At 35.9% G+C, this 18,053-nt stretch overlaps 1 pseudogene; it reads left to right on the top strand.

Annotated features, from left to right (window-relative positions):
* LOC100022665 (proliferation-associated protein 2G4-like) overlaps nucleotides 1-15,891 on the top strand; it is a 97,122-nt pseudogene extending 81,231 nt beyond the window's left edge.
* Nucleotides 15,892-18,053: the final 2,162 nt, after the last annotated feature.

Here is an 18,053-nt window from a genome sequence, read left to right as displayed (position 1 = left end):
TTAAATTTTTTTTTCTCTGAGTTAAAATATCTTCATTTCTTACAAAAACTCCTCATATTGTATGATTTTCTTTCATCTTGCCGTCTTGGACACTCTCTTTTGAAAGTGCTCCTGGCCAATTTTCCAAATGATAAAAGATCAAAACATAAGAATGAATCATTCACCAAAAAAAAGGGGGGGGATCTAGTATGTGTATAGTCATACAAAAAAATTTCCCCATTCACTAATAGAGAAATGCTAATGAAAGAAACCCTGTAATTGTATCTCAGATGTACAAGATTGCCAGAATAGAAAATAAAAAAGGGAAATGAAATATATTTGAGGGACTGTTGAAAAAACAAGGACAGTGTGACATTGCTTGTCAATCTGTGTGCTGATATAGTCTCTCTGGTCAGCAATTTGACAAAATGTTCCTGAAGTTATGATATCATGCCTATCTTTTGACTGAGTAATACTATAATTATGTCTGTGCTCCATTAATATCAAAGAAAAAGGAAAAAGTCCTATATGCACAAGATTATAGTAGCTCTTTTTATGGTGGCAAAGAACTTGAAATTATGTGGGTCACTATCAATTGTGTAATGGCTGAATGAATTATGGTTTACAAATACAATAGACTACTATTGTGTTATTAGAATAATTAAGGGGATTGTTTCAGAGAAATTTGAAAAGAGTTGTATGGACTGGTGAAGTGTGAAATTAACAGAACCATGGGAACAACTTATACAATAACATGAACATTATAAAAATAAGTAATTTTATTGGCTTATGAATGCTGATCAACACAGTGATCAATCATTGTTCAAAAGGACTAATGAAGAAGAATGTTGCCACTTCCTGAGAGAGAAGTGGCATACTAATATGCACAATGGCAAACAAATTTGGGTATGGCCAATAAGAGATTTTGTTTTGCTCAAACTAATTTGTCATGATGATTTTCTTTTCTTTTTCTTTCTTCTAGTAGGGGGACAAGGGAGGAAAAATGCTCAGTAATTGAATGAATAATTATTTTAAGATGAGAAGAAAATGTTCTCATTTATTAAAATCCTTTCTAAATTATTGACTGTTAACTTACTCATTATAGTTACTATGATTATGCAACTTTTATTTAAGAATGATTTAACTTTTCTGGCTTCATACCAAACAATTCACACATTGACCTTGTTCATTCAAACTACTTTATTTTCATCCTATATAAGCTACTTCCTAATCATCTTCCCTCTCCTATACTTATATATTTTAGTTTTTAAACCAGGGATAGAAGGAATTTGGGTTCCTTTTGATTTATCCTTGTCAGTTATCATCTTATGAGTTTTAACTTACCAGTAGAGGCTGTCAGCATTACTTTGGATTTCAATTTTTGTCATCCAGATTAGCTCAAGTCCCAGTCTTGGGCCTCAGTTTTGGTATGTACTATTTATGCATTCATCTAAGTCACTGTGAAATATTTTAAATTAAATAATATCAAAAATAATTTTGTAGAGCAAATCCTCCCTCAACCCTGACAGACAAGCTCAGCTTATTATTCAAAATTTTATTGAATAACTGCAGCAATTTAATCAAGGAAAATCTACTTTTATTTTTTACCTTAATTGTGAAACACTATTTCTTTACAGCATATGTCTAAATTACTTAGGAACAAATGATAATATAATTGTCACCCTTTTATTCTTAAGATTTTTTTTCTTCATATAGTTAATACTAAGATTTCTCTAGGTAGTTAAATAATAGTCACATTAAACTGTTGGGAAAAATCTTACTCTTTCATTGAAGGGAATCATTTTAATTATTTGTTGCCTTTCAAACTGTTGATCTCTTCCACTGTGAATAGAATTAATGCATTTTTTATTTGTTATTTTTCTTTTCCTGTTCAAGAAACACTATTTTTAGCTTTATAAAAGGATACAACATCATTTTGTATTTTGTAGGTCAAGTGCTGTCTCCATGGGATTGTTGGTAAAAATTAACTCAGAATGAAGTACAGATCTTCATAACCCTGCTGTTACCCTTCCCCACCTAGTTTAAGATTTTTCTTCCCATTAACAATTTTTTTTTTGTCTTTTGGAAAGGGACCATTGATAATAGTGTAGCATCTGGATTTACATGGGAGACATTATTGTGTAGAATCCTGTGAAGTGTCTCAGAGTCAAAAGACCAGAATTTAAATCCCAACCCTGTCAATTACTAGCCACAGGACATTGGGTATTCCAAGATATCATAAATAACAAATATTCCTCCTTCTTTTGTTGGAATTACAGTGACTTACACAAGGTATCACAGTAACTTAATGAGGACAAAACTAGATGTATGAATTTTCTAATTAGGCCACTGGGCCATGCTCTTTCCTCAAATAACTTATGTCCCTTGAAAAGCATTGCTGAATTCGGCAATCACATGCTGCAAAAAGAAGGCCAATAATAGAGCACATTTTCTGACAGCAGGAATTACTCCTACACACAACCAACCACAGAGTTTAACACCCCAAATCATTCAGAACACATAATACAGCAGTTTAACACACTATCAAAAATTAAAATCCCAAAGACCTTAATTTGAACTCTCAGGTTCTCATAGGCCAGGTTCTTTTAAATTATAATGCCTAAATTGTATTAGAGTGATGAAATGCACAGTCTGCTACAAAGTATAGTGTTTACACATTTACTGTATAAAGCAATAATAGTGAATATAAGCTCTTGCTGCTGACATTCCTTTTTCTCTCTCTCTATGTTTCTATGAGAATGAATGCAAATGAACTGTCTCAGTATACTTATATTTATAATCTAGCTGTGAAAATATTGCAGGTCAGCTCTACTTTCTACTCAAAAATGATACAATTCTATATTGGATCCCTGTACCCCCTCCACTGGGGGGCATTGTAATGACTTTTCTGCCTCACACCTCTTTTATAACCAACATCCCCAAATAATCTTCATAATGTACAAATCTGGCAATATCACCATACCTCCCCCTTTCCAAACATCAAAAAACAAAAACAAAAAACAGCCTTTTTAGTAGTTTACTGTTACCTCTAGGATAAAATATAAACTCCATAGTCCAATATCCCTCCCACAATTTGTATTTTATTTTATTTAATTTACTATCTGTGCCTTATTTCCTATCACTTTCCTTCATATACTTTAAGTGTTACCCAAACTCAGTGTACCATCTCACTTCTTTGCCTTGACATAGAGTAATACCAGTACCTACACAAGTTTATTTCCTGAATTCTACTTTTCTAAATCTTGCTCTTCACTTATGGATAAATTCTCACCCCTTCTATAAGGCCTTTACTGATCATTCTGATTGAAAGTAATATTTTCCTTACCAAATGTTCCTAGAAGATTTTGACTGGATCTCCTTGGCCCCCATAATACCTTATCATGTGCTGTACTTATCTAAGTACATGTAATAGATACACTAAAAGATTGAAAGCTCACTGAGGACAGGAACTACATGATTTTCTGTCTCTAGCATCCTTTTTCTTAAAGAGCAAAATCTAAATAAACACAATCTTATTATTGAAGTAACAAAATTTTAAATAGAATTGCATAATTTTCCCCATTATTACATTATTCTCTCTACATAAAATATATTGTTTATTAAATTAGCATAGTACAATCAGAATAGTATAAAAATACAAAGGTAATCATCCAAGAGATGATGAAGGATAACCTCATAGTGCTTTGCATACAGCATTATTTTCATTCAGTGATCCTCAGTTTCTTTTTCTATAAAATGGATCTAATAAAACCAATATTATTTATTTCTGGGGCTTTTTGGAAGGAAAATGCTTTGTAATCCATAGATCAGTAGATTAGTATATATTATTTTCACAAATATATACATGTATATGCCTATATACACACATGCATACACATACATCCACATGGCTATATGTATACACATAAATATATGCATATATATATAGTGATGATAATGATGCCTATTTAATAATTCAAATTCAGTCTTACATAGTATTTAATAAACTACCTTCTCAAAAAAGCTATAAAGATGGGTTCAGTTTTACATGGAAATATTAAAGACTAGAGAAATTAAATAAGATATTATTTTGCAAAAAAAAAAAAAACCTATACTATTAGAGCCTTGCTTAAATCCTAAATCAGCCTTCTCTCATCACTTAGAATGTTTTCCCCTCACCAATCAAGTAGTTTCTTTATAAAATCAAAGAGCTGGTGACATGACAGTAGTAAAGAGGTTGTTTATGGGATGCCTTAATGGTCAGATTGCATTAGGAGAAGCCTAAGTGTTTTCTTTTTTCTTACTATACATGTGTTTGTTTTGCTTTATGAAGCATCCTCAATGACCTGTGCATCTATTTGTTCTTGAAATTCCAGCCCTAAAGACAGGCAGATTTAGTGACATCTCAGTAATTTAAAAGGTTTGTCTATGCATGAGATCACCCATGGAGTCCTTTATTTTCTCAGGTCTATATATTCTCCATAGTTCAATGTGGAACAACCTTAAGAGTTAGAGTGCTTCAGGTAGAGAAAACACATTGACTGTACAAAGATTGTGCTGAAAACTTGACTCTACTTTGGTAGAAATGAAGTCTATTAACTTCTAAGACATGATTTGGCAGCTCCATTTTCCTAATTATAAAGCCCTTTTTCTTAATAATATAACCTGATTAAAGGTTGCTGGAGTGGGGGTGGGGGGCTACTTAATTTAGGTAAGTTGTGTTTTTGTGTTTGTGGTAAAATTCGTGGAATTTTCTAAAACAAAGTGCTCTGTGTCCAATGCTAGTCTCATCTCCTATTAGCTAAGGCATTAAGAGGAAAGTGGGAGGGAGAAAGTCTCTTTTAATTGGTGTTCTGCATTAAAGCTTTGATTTTCTTAGTGCCCATTATTGAACATGAGACATCAACATTATCACACTCAACCACCTATTTAAAATATGAGACTACTCTAGAAGGATGTGAAGAGATTGGTCCAAAAAAGATGGTGGACCAGACACTTTCTTTGATATTCTCAACTTATGAAAATGTTCCAAAATAGGAATTATAAACAAGATGTGAAGAAATTTCAGCTGTCTCCACAGTGTAGGAAACCAATGATATAACAATGTGTATGTATGAATGGCAAGAAAGTTTAATCCCTAAAATCTAATACTTAGTGCAGAAACTGAGGAGAGTGAAATGAGAATTGCCCAGTGCGAGGAAGAGTGAAAGAATTTTGAAGTCTAGCCCCTAGGAAAACCACTATCAAAAGGGAAGGAGGCAAAAAGTGAGCAAAAAAGTATATATAAGAGGAAAAGCCAGAAAGATTAAGAAGGAAAAAAAAAACCCTCAATTAAGGACCTTAAATATACACAAGTAGTTCAGTCCAGTCTTGGCTAAAAATGGATAAATGAAATATCACTGCATTCTGTTCTACAGACTTGTGGGATAGAAATTACTTTAAATTGGACCTATACAAGGGCCTAATCTGAATTTTTTTTCCTTATGTTTTTTGTTGTGTTTTTCAATTCTTTTGATAATTGACTCATACACCCCCATAACTTAACATTGCATCCTGAGATGAATTGGATATTTTTTAACACCTATTTCAGGAGGGAGTTCGAATCAGTTGAGCTGAGGAGCTGAACTTGAGGGTCTCTCTGAGCACTAGAGTTTTGCTTGGGACAATCTTGTGGTGAGTGATTAAAGAATGACTTAGTTTTCTCTCTTAAAAGAAAGGCCTAGGCCCTAGCCTTCCTATGATTTCATCTTACTAGGAAAATATGTCCTCCAGAGTTTAATACTCCAAAGCATATAGTGGTCAAATTTTAGAATCATTGTCAGGTATCATCTTTTGCTGGAAAATATTCGACAAATATAGGTCTTTGAAGGAGAAAAACTCAAGCTTAATGCTCCAGAGCATGTTCTTTTGTTGTTATTTTTTGTTGCTATATTTTTTTGTCTTTCTTATATTTCTCATTTTGCCCCACATTCATTATTTTTTTCTAATTCTATCCTACTATTTCATTGATGTGTGGAGCTCTCAATAAGGAACTTTGCATGCCAATACAGTGTTTTCTTGTTATTCCATTTTTGTTATTTCATAAAAAATATATTGCCTTTTTCCCATTTATTTTTTACTGGGGATTTAAAATTTATTGTTCTCTAATTTTTTAACACTTATCATCAACAACAATTTTAGATCTAGGATTATATCCAGTATTTTCTTCTTTTCTCCTTAGTCTTTCAACTTTTTCCTTCTATTTCTGGTAATTTATCTCACATTTTCCTCTTCATTTTTTTAATGGATCCTGCTATCATGGCAACATTTTTAAAGAGTATGCAGCAGGAGAAAATAGAGTGAGGAAAGACTAGAGAGCTTTTTTTTTTTAATGGCTAGGGTAATCAGGAGGGGAGAGGATTCTAAACACGCTGAATTTTAGATTCTGGTAAGATATTTTGGGAATATTCAGTAATTAATGATAAATGCTTAATTAAAACTTAGATGAGAACCATTGCTGAAGATTAATATTGCAGAGGCAATAGAAGTAACCATTAAAAAAAGAAGTGATAATTTGAAGACATCAGGGTACATAAGTTATCTTAGGGAGTGGTAGCTAAAGGATTCATGGCTAAGGACTGAACCTTATTGAAAACCTCTAGTTAGGGATCGTGAAAAGGAATAGGAACAGCAAAAGATATAGCCAATTAGGATAATATAATTAAATAGCTGCCAACAGAGAGATGGAGGGGATGGTCAAAAGTATCAGCATTAAGAGATGAATAAGGGCTGTGACATGACTATATAGGTTTGGATAACACACATATACATCTAGGTAGTATATTGATTAGATCATTGGGCCTGCTTGGAATCAGGAAGACTCATGTTCATGTTTTCAAAACCAGTCTAGACACTTACTAGCTGTGTGCCACTGGGCAAGGGATTTACCCTGTTGGCCTCAGTTCTTTATACGTAAAATGGTCTAGAGGAGTTAAAGCAAACCAATCCAGTATCTTTGCCACTAAAACCTGGAATAGAGTCACAAAGAGTTGGAAATAACCTGAACAATAACAAATATACAAACATGCATGTATATATACATACACATATATAATTGGTGACTTTAAGTCACGATTTGTCAAGTTTATCATTGAGAAACTTAAGTAGATAAAGGGTCATTTGAGGGATTTTCATTTGTTGCATTGTTTTTAAATAATGAAGAGAAGGATCTACTGAAGTTCTCAAATGTCAAGGCATACAGGTGACTGAATAATTAAAGCTTGTTTCCACAAAATACAAGCTTTGATTGGTCCTCTTAAATAAGAAATATCAACCATAAGACTGAGTCTAGTACAAAATTATTAAGTTTCTTTTAGCCCTTAAACATCTTAGAATCAATACATTGTATTGCTTCTAAGGCAGAAGAATGGCAAGGGCCAGGCAAGGGGGTTTAAGTGACTTATCCATGGTCACACAGCTAGGAGGTGTCTGAGGCCAGATTTAAACTTGGGATCAATCTGTCTCTAGACCTGACTCTCATTCCACTGAGCCTCCTACCTAAACCTGTTAATTTTGAAGAGCATTAGAAATGGAAAAAAAAATTTGGGTCAGGAGACATTCTTGAAGACCATTTACTAAGGTATGACAGAGTTTCAATGTACCCTTATTGAAAGAATATCTGAATCAATGAAAATTAAGATCCTTTGAAGGAAAGGTCATTTAATGTCATACAACTGAACCTTCATTAGAGTTCTGCAATTGTGTTTGGCCTCTAGAGTTTATGAAGAATGCTGAGATTTTGAAAAGCACTGGAAAGCACAGTTCAGTTTTATATATTACAGGGTCACACAGTCAGGATGTATAGTAATGTTGGATGATACAACTTAAAGTTTCTGGCTAAGAGAACTCTAATTAGTCTATACCAGGAAAGACAGGAGGTCTGCTCTTCAAATAGATCATATGTGAAGGATTATTTTGCTAAGGATTGGCTGTATTCCATCTCTATTGTGGCTAGGAGAAATGATATTTGGGATTTATTTCACCTGCAAAGAAGGATTTCTAACAATGAGATTTACTAGATATCCAATTATTTTCCAAGGGATGTCAAAGAATTTTTTTTTTTAGGTTTGAACAGATTGATTCTCTGTGATTGGGTGATCCTACTTTATAATACAAGGAGAATAGAACAAAAACTTCTTAAAATTCTCCTCACATAATAATCCTGAGTATTGTAATTTCATCAGATCCTTTTATTTGACTTCTTAGGAACTACCTATTTCATCTTGAAGCCCTGCTTGGATTCTAGCCAGACTATAGAGTATGAAGTATTAGGATTGCCCTTTAATCATGACAGGTTATTTTAATATCCCAGAACTAATTTTCATAATTTGATAGTTTAGGGGTATATTGGCACATTTATTTGCATTATTATAATCATAAGCTCATAGATCTAAATCTGAAAGGGACTTCAGAGGTAATTAATTCATTTTACAAATGAAGAAACTAGGAGAAAAGGTTAAGTGATTTGTCAGTGATCACATAGGCAGCAAGTAAAAGAAGAAGGATTAGACCCCAAGTCATCTGCCTCTTGAGTCATTGTTCTGTGATAGGTAATACACTGCCTCCCTACATGTTTAATTTTGATTACTATGTATTGTGAATTTCAAAAGTACTCCACCCTATTCAGACCATTCTTTAGAAGATCAGATTTAGCTATTTCCCTATTTCCTGATCAATAACAATAGAGATACTTAGAATAACAGAATCAGGTCTTGGAAACTACATTCTCCACCCTACTCAGTGTAACAAGATTAGGAAGTGCTGCAGAAAATTATTTGAGAATATGGCTTTCAACAGATATGTGCAAAAAAGGACAGACCTCTGGGCAGTCCTAAGTCAAGCTTAAGCCACCATTGGCACATGTGAGACACAGGAAGTGAGGTAGAGAACAGCCTCTGGAGTTCTCCGGACTTCCTGTGAGGAGGGTAAGAGTTCAGTTGGATCTTAGAGCCTGAGGTTGGAGGAGCCCAGCAGACTGTTTTCCTTCAGACTGGTCATGTGAGTGATAAGGACTGACCCTTTTCCCTGCCTTGGCTCTCCAAGGCCTTAACACCCTCTTTGGCTCAGCCTGAGCCAGAGTGGTTCTGAGTTAAACTTCTTTCCTTCTCTCCCTTTTTCCTTCTCTCTCTCTCTCTCTCTCTCTCTCTCTCTCTCTCTCTCTCTCTCTCTCTCTCCCTCTAATATTTTCGTCCTCCTGTTGTAATTAAAACACCATAAAAATTTGGCAGCTGACTTGCATATTTTATTATTTGGGATTTCCCTTGGCGACCATTTAAATTTTTTTTTTTTTAGTTTCAACCATAATATTCACCCTTTACAGTATGTATGTATATGATATACATATAATGTATAGTATAGTCAAACGTTAGTACTCAACAGTTTCAGGACCCACTGAATTTGGTATTTGACACATTTTGATGAGAAAAAATTGTCATAGTATCCAATGTTTGCTTGGCACTCTAGGTATTTGCTAAAACTTTTTGTCATTGCAATCTTGGGAAGTATACTCCTGCTCCAGCTGAAACAAAAGTTTATATGTTAGTTAAGGAGCTAAAAAAGAGCTCAACACTGAGGAGCTGCAAGAACTTCAAAGAGAGCAGCAATATCTAGTGGCAGGGGAGTTTTCTTCAGGTGGAGAGGCAAAGGAGAATGTTCCCACTTCATTAATCAAGGAAATATGTGCAAAATGGATGGAAGTGCAAAGCTTTGTTGAAAAATTTCACCCTGCTAAAGCTTTAACAAGTAGAATTGTAAATTTGTTGAATGACCGGTCCATTGCCCAGTTTTAGAGGAATTTTGAAACAGAGACAAAGACAAAATCTTTGTCTTTGTCTTGCATAGGTTTCTTGTGAAGCTTATACCTTGTGAATTTTAAGAGGATTCAGAAAAGAGAAAGAATTTCAGAAGGGCAGGTGCCCTCAGATATTATGGAAGGGGACTCCTCTTCCAGACAATAACATTTCCTCTCCCAACAATCCCCTTAGTTCTGAACTCCTCTTACTCAAGGAAAATTAAGTTTAAATTATTTTATGTAACATAATTATTATTTTTATTTGTCTATGCATTATTAATGTTTATTTAATAAAATGCAACTCTATTAATGCATAGAATGCCTTATAAGATCTGGGTTTTCTGGGTGTCTGGAACAGATGAATTAAATTTACATAATTCCTTACAGGAAAAATTCATTTGGTAATTGACCTTTTTGGTACTTAAACTGCCTTCTGGAAAGAATTAATGATGAGTACCAAGGTACCACAGTAATAGCTAATGGTAATATAGTACTGAGACAGCTAGGTGGTACAGTGGATAGAACACTAGTCCTGAAGTCAAGAAGATCTGAGTTAAAATATGGCCTCAGTTATTTACTAGCTATGTGACCCTTGGCAAATCACTCAACTCTTATTTGACTCAGTTCTTCATCTTAAATAGGGACACACTAGAGAAAGGAATGAAAAACCACTCCAATATTTCTGCTAAAATGGGGTCACAAAAAGTAGGACACAACTGAACAACAAAATATAGCACTTTTTTAAAAAGAATTTTACATATAATATCTCATTAGAACTTCACAATAAATCTAGGAGGTGCTATTTTGCACAAGAAAATTAAGAATGAAACGGGTTAATCAACTTGCTTGTGTTCACATAACCAGCACTTGAGACAGAATTTGAACTCTTTTCCCCAACCTCAAATCCAGTGCTCTATTGCTTTACCACCTAAACATAATCCCTAAAAAAAGAATGAAACATTTGATGATTTTAAACCCTAAGAGTAAAGCATTTCTGAAGAAATTAGATACTAAGATACTAATATATGATTTTATGGAAGAATTTCTAACTCTGGAATTTGCAAACTTGTTTTTAAATGTAATGATAAATGTATTTCAATATAATTGATTCCTATTTTAATCCTTTGTCTTTTGTTTTATGTATAAAAAATCCTAATTTGGAGAAAGGGATCATAGCCTTCAACACACTGCTAAAGGGATGCATGGCATAAAAAATAGTTAAAGGAACTATCTTTCCCAACATGACAAATACGAAAATATCTATTACAATATTTGTACAACTGGTATTAGTCTGCCTTCTTAGAGAATGGGGTGGAGTGGATGAAAGAGAGAATATGAATTGCACAATATCAGAAAATTATTAAAATTGTATTGACATGGAATCTGGGGGAATATTATATTAAAGAAAAGAAACCCTATCTTAATGAAAAACCTTAGATAATGATAGTGAGAAATTGAGATTCACCACATACAGGGTGTCCCACCACATCTTAAAATACAGTTTTAAGCTACATTAAGACTTTTAGGGGACTTCCGGTTAAGATGGCGGCTTAGAGAAAGCTCAAGTTCAGATCTCCGGAAAAACCTTCCCGACCAATCTCAAACTATAAGCTCCTAAGGCGCCGAAATTCAAAACGATCAACAGCACAGACCCTGGGAACCCTCCTCCTGGACCTGGACCCGGTACAAAAGGTACGGCTCCCCTCAAAAGCCAGAACCCGAGATCCCTCGGACCTCAGGGGTAGGAGCGCAGAGTCCAAGGCTCCCGGAAGCCGCAGCCCTGCCGGCTGGGCTCAGAGAGCAGAACCCTCAGGGCCTTCTACAGTCCCGGTGAAAGTTACTGCCTGGGGCTTCCGCTGCAGAGAGCTGGTCGAAACAACAGCAATCCTCAGGGCGGGCAAGACAGCCTCACGGGCTGGATCCTGCTATCCAAGTCTCAGTGAAAGTCCTTGCTCTCGGAGCTTGGGTTAGCTGCAGCCCATCCCCCCGCAGGCCGACGAAACAGCCTCACGGCCAGCAATTCTGAAGGCAACTTCCTGAAAGCAACGTGGTCCGATCCTTCCATTACAGTTCCAGTGAGGCATATTCAGTTTAACCCAGGGAAAGTCATAGAACCATCTGCCCAGGACTAAAACCTCTGAACACCAGACAGAGACAAGAAAAGCCAATCCTCCACATTCAGAGATGGAAAACTCCACAGAAGCACAGAAGCCCCAAAATACCAAGAAAAATAAGAAGAAAGGGGCGACTTTGGACACATTCTATGGAGCCAAAATACAAAATACAGAGCAGATAGAAGATAATATAAAAGAAAATGCTCCAAAACCTTCCAAAGGAAATGGAAACTCTCCACAAACCTATGAAGAATTTGAATCAGAAATGACCAAAAAGATGGAAGCCTTCTGGGAGGAAAAGTTGGAAATAATGCAAAAGAAATTCACGCATCTACAAAACCAGTTTGACCAAACTGTAAAAGAAAACCAGGCTTTAAAGGCCAGAATCAGGCAGCTGGAAGACAACGATCGTGTAAAAGAGCAAGAATCAATAAAGCAAAGCCAAAATACCAAGAAATTAGAAGAGAACATAAAATATCTCACCGACAAGGTGATAGATCTGGAAAATAGGGGGAGAAGGGATAATTTAAGAATAATTGGACTCCCAGAAAAGCCAGAAATAAACACCAAACTGGACATGGTGATACAAGATATAATCAAAGAAAATTGCCCAGAGATTCTAGAACAAGGGGGCAATACAGCCACTGACAGAGCTCACAGAACACCTTCTACATTAAACCCCCAAAAGACAACTCCCAGGAATGTAATTGCCAAATTCCAAAGCTATCAAACAAAAGAAAAAATCCTACAGGAAGCCAGAAAAAGACAATTTAGATATAAAGGAATGCCAATCAGGGTCACACAAGACCTTGCAAGTTCTACTCTGAATGATCGTAAGGCATGGAACATGATCTTCAGAAAGGCAAGAGAGCTGGGTCTCCAACCAAGAATCAGCTACCCAGCAAAACTGACTATATACTTCCAAGGGAAAGTATGGGCATTCAACAAAATAGAAGACTTCCAACTTTTTGCAAAGAAAAGACCAGAGCTCTGTGGAAAGTTTGATACCGAAAATCAAAGAGCAAGGAATACCTGAAAAGGTAAATATTAAGGAAAGGGGAAAATGTTATCTTCTTCTTTTACTCAAACTCTCTTCTATAAGGACTACATTTATATCAACCTATGTATACTAATATGTGGGGAAAATGTAATGTATAAATAGGGGGTAAAGAAAGACCAAATAGAATAATCATTCTCACACAAAGATTCATATGGGAAGGGGAGGGGAAGAAAACTCCTATAAGAAGGAGAGGAAGGGGGGGGGGGATTTACTTAAACCTCAATCTCAGGGAAATCAACTCTGAGAGGGAAAAACATCCAGATCCATTGGGATCTTGAATTCTATCTTACCCAACAAGGGTAAGGAGAAGGGAAAACCAAGGGGGGGGAGGGGGAGAGGGAGAACAAAAAGGGAGGGAAAGAGAGGGGGGAAGGGGAGGGAACAAAAAGGGAGGGACTAAAAAGGGAAACATCAAGGGAGGGGACAAGGGGGACTGTTTCAAAGTAAATCACTGGACTAAAAGGTAGAGCCAAAGAAGAATAGGTTAGAATTAGGGAAGGCAATCAAAATGCCAGGGAGTCCACAAATGACAATCATAACTTTGAACGTGAATGGGATGAACTCACCCATAAAACGTAGACGAATAGCAGAATGGATTAGAATCCAAAACCCTACCATATGTTGTCTTCAAGAAACACACATGAGGCGGGTTGACACCCACAAGGTCAGAATTAAAGGATGGAGTAAGACCTTCTGGGCTTCAACTGATAGAAAGAAGGCAGGAGTGGTAATCATGATATCTGATAAAGCCAATGCAAAAATAGACCTGATCAAAAGGGATAGGGAAGGTAATTATATTTTGTTAAAAGGGACTCTAGACAATGAGGAAATATCATTAATCAATATGTATGCACCAAATAATATAGCACCCAAATTTCTAATGGAGAAACTAGGAGAATTGAAGGAAGAAATAGACAATAAAACCATACTAGTGGGAGACTTAAACCAACCATTATCAAATTTAGATAAATCAAATCAAAAAATAAATAAGAAAGAGGTAAAAGAAGTGAATGAAATCTTAGAAAAATTAGAATTAATAGACATATGGAGAAAAATAAATAGGGATAAAGAGGAATACACCTTCTTCTCAGCACCACATGGCACATTCACAAAAATTGACCATACATTAGGTCACAGAAACATAGCACACAAATGCAGAAAAGCAGAAATAATGAATGCAGCCTTCTCAGATCACAAGGCAATAGAAATAATGATTAGTAATGGTACATGGAAAACCAAATCTAAAACCAATTGGAAATTAAACAATATGATACTCCAAAACCGTTTAGTTAAAGAAGAAATCATAGAAACAATTAATAATTTCATCGAGGAAAATGACAATGGCGAAGACTTTTAGGACACTTTGTGGGTTTATATATATATATATATATATATATATATATATATGTGTGTGTGTGTGTGTGTGTATAAGCATATACATACACACATGCATATACATATACATATACATACAATACATACAAATGTAGATATGTACATAAGTATGTGCTGTTGCTGTTCAGTTATGGCCAACTCTCCAGGATTCCATTTGGGGTTTTCTTGGCAAAGATACTAGAATGATTTGCTATTTTAGTGTCTGAGGTCAGATTTGAACTCATGAAGTCCTCCTGATTCCAAGCCTAGAGCTCTATCTGCTATATCACCTAAATGATCCTGTATGCCCTCTTATGAAGAGGGTTGTTTGCTCTCCTTCCTCCCTCACATACCATAGAGGCTCTGACCAAAAGCAGACAAGCAGCAGGAGCAGACAGTCAGTGAGGACTTGGGAGTGACCAAGTACAAGATGGTGGGTGACATTGCTGTCTGAGTCCTGAGAGTGGAAGTGGAGCCATCAACCTCAGCTGTATCTGTGTTGGGCATTTGTGAGAAAGGTGATGCCATGATTATGGAAGAAACAGGAAAGCTCTTCAAGTAAGAAATGTAGATAGACAAAGGCATTGCCTTCTCTACAAGAATGTCAGGAAATAACTGGTCCTGTCACTTCTGGAAGTGTGACCAGCATTATATCCTCCAGGAGGGTGACTTAGGAAAAATTGACCTAGGAAGCCATGTGGATGGTTTCATTGCAAGTGTGGTCTTCAGTTTCATGGTTGATGCATTGAAGGATACCCCAGTGACAGGGAAAAAAGCAGATTTAATCAAAGCAGTTCACCTGTTTTCTGAAGCAGCCCTGCATCTGATCAAGCCTGGAAACCAAAACATACAAGTTGTAGATGCCTGGAACAAAGTTGCCCATTCATTTAGTTGCATACCAATAGAAGGCCATATTGTCTTACCAATTGAAGCAACATGTTATTGATGGAGAAAAAAAGGCATCATTCAAAAACCCACAGACCAGTAGAAGACAGACCAAGGAAAAGTTGAGCTTGAAGTCCATGAAGTCTATGCTGTATATGTTCTTGTGAGCTCAGGAGAGGGCAAGGCCAAAGATGTAGGACCAAGAACAACCCTCTATCTATAAGCAAGATCCTTCAAAGCAGTATGGTCTGAAAATGAAAAATTCTTGTGCCTTGTTTAGCAAGGTGGAGAGGCAATTCAATGCCATACCATTCACTTTCAGGGCACTTGAGAATGAAAGTCCAGCTGGATCTGGTAAAATGTGCTACACATGAGCTACTACAGACACTCAATGTTCTCTATGAAAAGGAAGATGAATTTGTTGTCCAGTTAAAATTCACAGTACTGCTCATGCCCAGTGGTCCCATGTGGATAGCCAGTGATCCTTTCAAGCCAAGCTCTATGAGTCTGGGTAAGAGGTCCAGGATGCAGAGGCATTCCTTCAGAGTTCAGTCAATTGGAAGACTCAGAAAAAGGGGGAAAAAGGCCTCCAAGACTGAGAGAATGGCACCACTGGGGAAATAGCAGAGGAGAATGAAGCAGGAAACTGAAATGATTTCTCTTTACCTACCCCAATACTACTCCCAATTTCCCTACCACACCCTGAAAAAAACATTGTTTGTCTTTTCCACCCAGGACAACTGGCAAAAGAGGAAACCTCTCTTCCTATCCCAATCCCTACAACCAATCCTCCTTCCAACCAGCCCCAACTGACTCTGGGCTCAGGAGGCTATGGCTCCTGGCCATCACAGACTATTTTAAACAGAAAAAGAAATCTAATAATGAAATCAGGAATAAAAAAAAATAATGATGCCTCTTATGAAGAAGGCATATAGGGTCAACTATGGGACCTAAGGTATATAGCACCAGGCCTGGAGTCAGGAAGACCTGAGTTCAAATTTAAGTTCATACACTTACTGACTATGCAAGTCTAGGTAAGTCACTTAACCCTGTAGCCTCAGTTTCATCATCTATACAAAGAACTGGAGCAAAGCACTCCAATATCTTTGCCAAGAAAATCCTGAGTCATGAAGAATGGCACATAACTGAAAAACAATACATATAAACATGTATTTGTATGTATGTGAAATTGAAGATATAAATGTTTTTATTATAATATATCTTTATATAACTATATATGAGAACCAATTATTTTACTGATGTGTTTCTCTGTATACATATATTTGTATATGTACACATGCATATGCATTTATGTATGTTGCATATCTCCCTCTAACAAAACAATCATTAAGTCTAGCTCTCCAAATATTAGGTATGCATATTAAAATGAAAGCATTTGTATCCCAAGTCAATTTCATATATATCCATGCTTTGCTTTAGTAGTTAAGGCCACCTTCATCAAAGCAATTCTATTAAATAGGATTTTTAAAAATAAATTAAAATAAATTTTAAATATGTTTTAAAAATTAAATAGGATATTCAATTGAATAGGATGTTTAAAAAATTGCTATGATGTATATAGTACTCTTGGGAGTACCAAAATACAGTGAAACTCCACTTCCCTCTCTTATATGATCACAATGGTGCCTAGAATCATTCTGCAATTTTAGGCCATTCCATGCATATTTCTAAAATTCATAGAAATTACATCACACTAGTTAGGTTACTAATCCAATAAATGGAATCAGCAGAACAAAATTCCTGGTTTTTGAGGCCCCACTCAGATCTTCAAAGTTATTTTAAAAGTATCAGATCACACTAAGCATCCCCTGCTGTACATCACCCTGGCTAAGGTAGTGTTTATTCAGTGATAATATTTTGTTCCTGCCAGTTCTTCCAAGGGACTTTTATGTAGACACTTCAGGGCACTTTGATTCCTCAGACCCTGAGGGAATTAATAAGGGCTTTGTGAATAGCACCTCTAGCTAGCCTTCCCCTGGAAGCCTGAAGTTGTGGACTACAGGAAAGAATTGTTTTTGAGGAAAAAAATATTACTCAACATAACAGAAGTAAAAATCAAACTGGTAAGGACCAAGAATGCCTTTGCTTGTGGGGGGTCAAATTTAGCCAGCATGTTACACCATGCCTATTCTTACTTTCCTTTTTTGTTGAAATGACTTGAGTGACATGGAGATGGGGAGTCCATTTGGCCTGCCAAATCGTTGCCCATCATTAAGACTAAGTATGCAATGGACCATGTAGAGATGAAATTATTTAGCATCCCTGTAGCAGCAATGTCTGTCATCAGGTAAATTTGTTTTCAGGGCAGCTGCCCAAGTTCTCTATAGGGACTGGAGATAACAACACCTTTAGTGGCAATTGCTTTGAAAGCTCTGTCGGCTTTAAGCAACACTGCATTAATGATGTGGTGCCATATCGTAGCCAACAACCTACCAGATTTCAAGGGAGGGAAACAATGTGACATAAGAAACACATACTGTTTGCTAGGAGGCATACACACACAGCAACAGTTTCTCTCTGCAAAATGTTTTTGCATTTAATTTAACATTGCAACAGACATCTATCACATACTTCTCATTGGTGAAAATCATGAATTTCAGAGCAGGATTCTAGTCCCCTGGGAGCAAAAAGTAGAACCACAGACCATGACTCCAATTTGACCATTATGGACAACTTTCTCACTTCAAATTTTGAATAATTTGTTACTTTGCTTTCAGTCTTTGTTTCCTATTAAAATTTATATATATATATGTACATATATACATATATATATATATAAACACACATATAT

Source organism: Monodelphis domestica, chromosome 3 (genome assembly GCF_027887165.1).
Source record: "Monodelphis domestica isolate mMonDom1 chromosome 3, mMonDom1.pri, whole genome shotgun sequence".
NCBI classification, from domain to species: Eukaryota; Metazoa; Chordata; class Mammalia; order Didelphimorphia; family Didelphidae; genus Monodelphis; species Monodelphis domestica.
The sequence above is the reverse complement of the archived record's forward strand: the minus strand, read 5'-3'. Positions and strand labels throughout refer to the sequence as shown.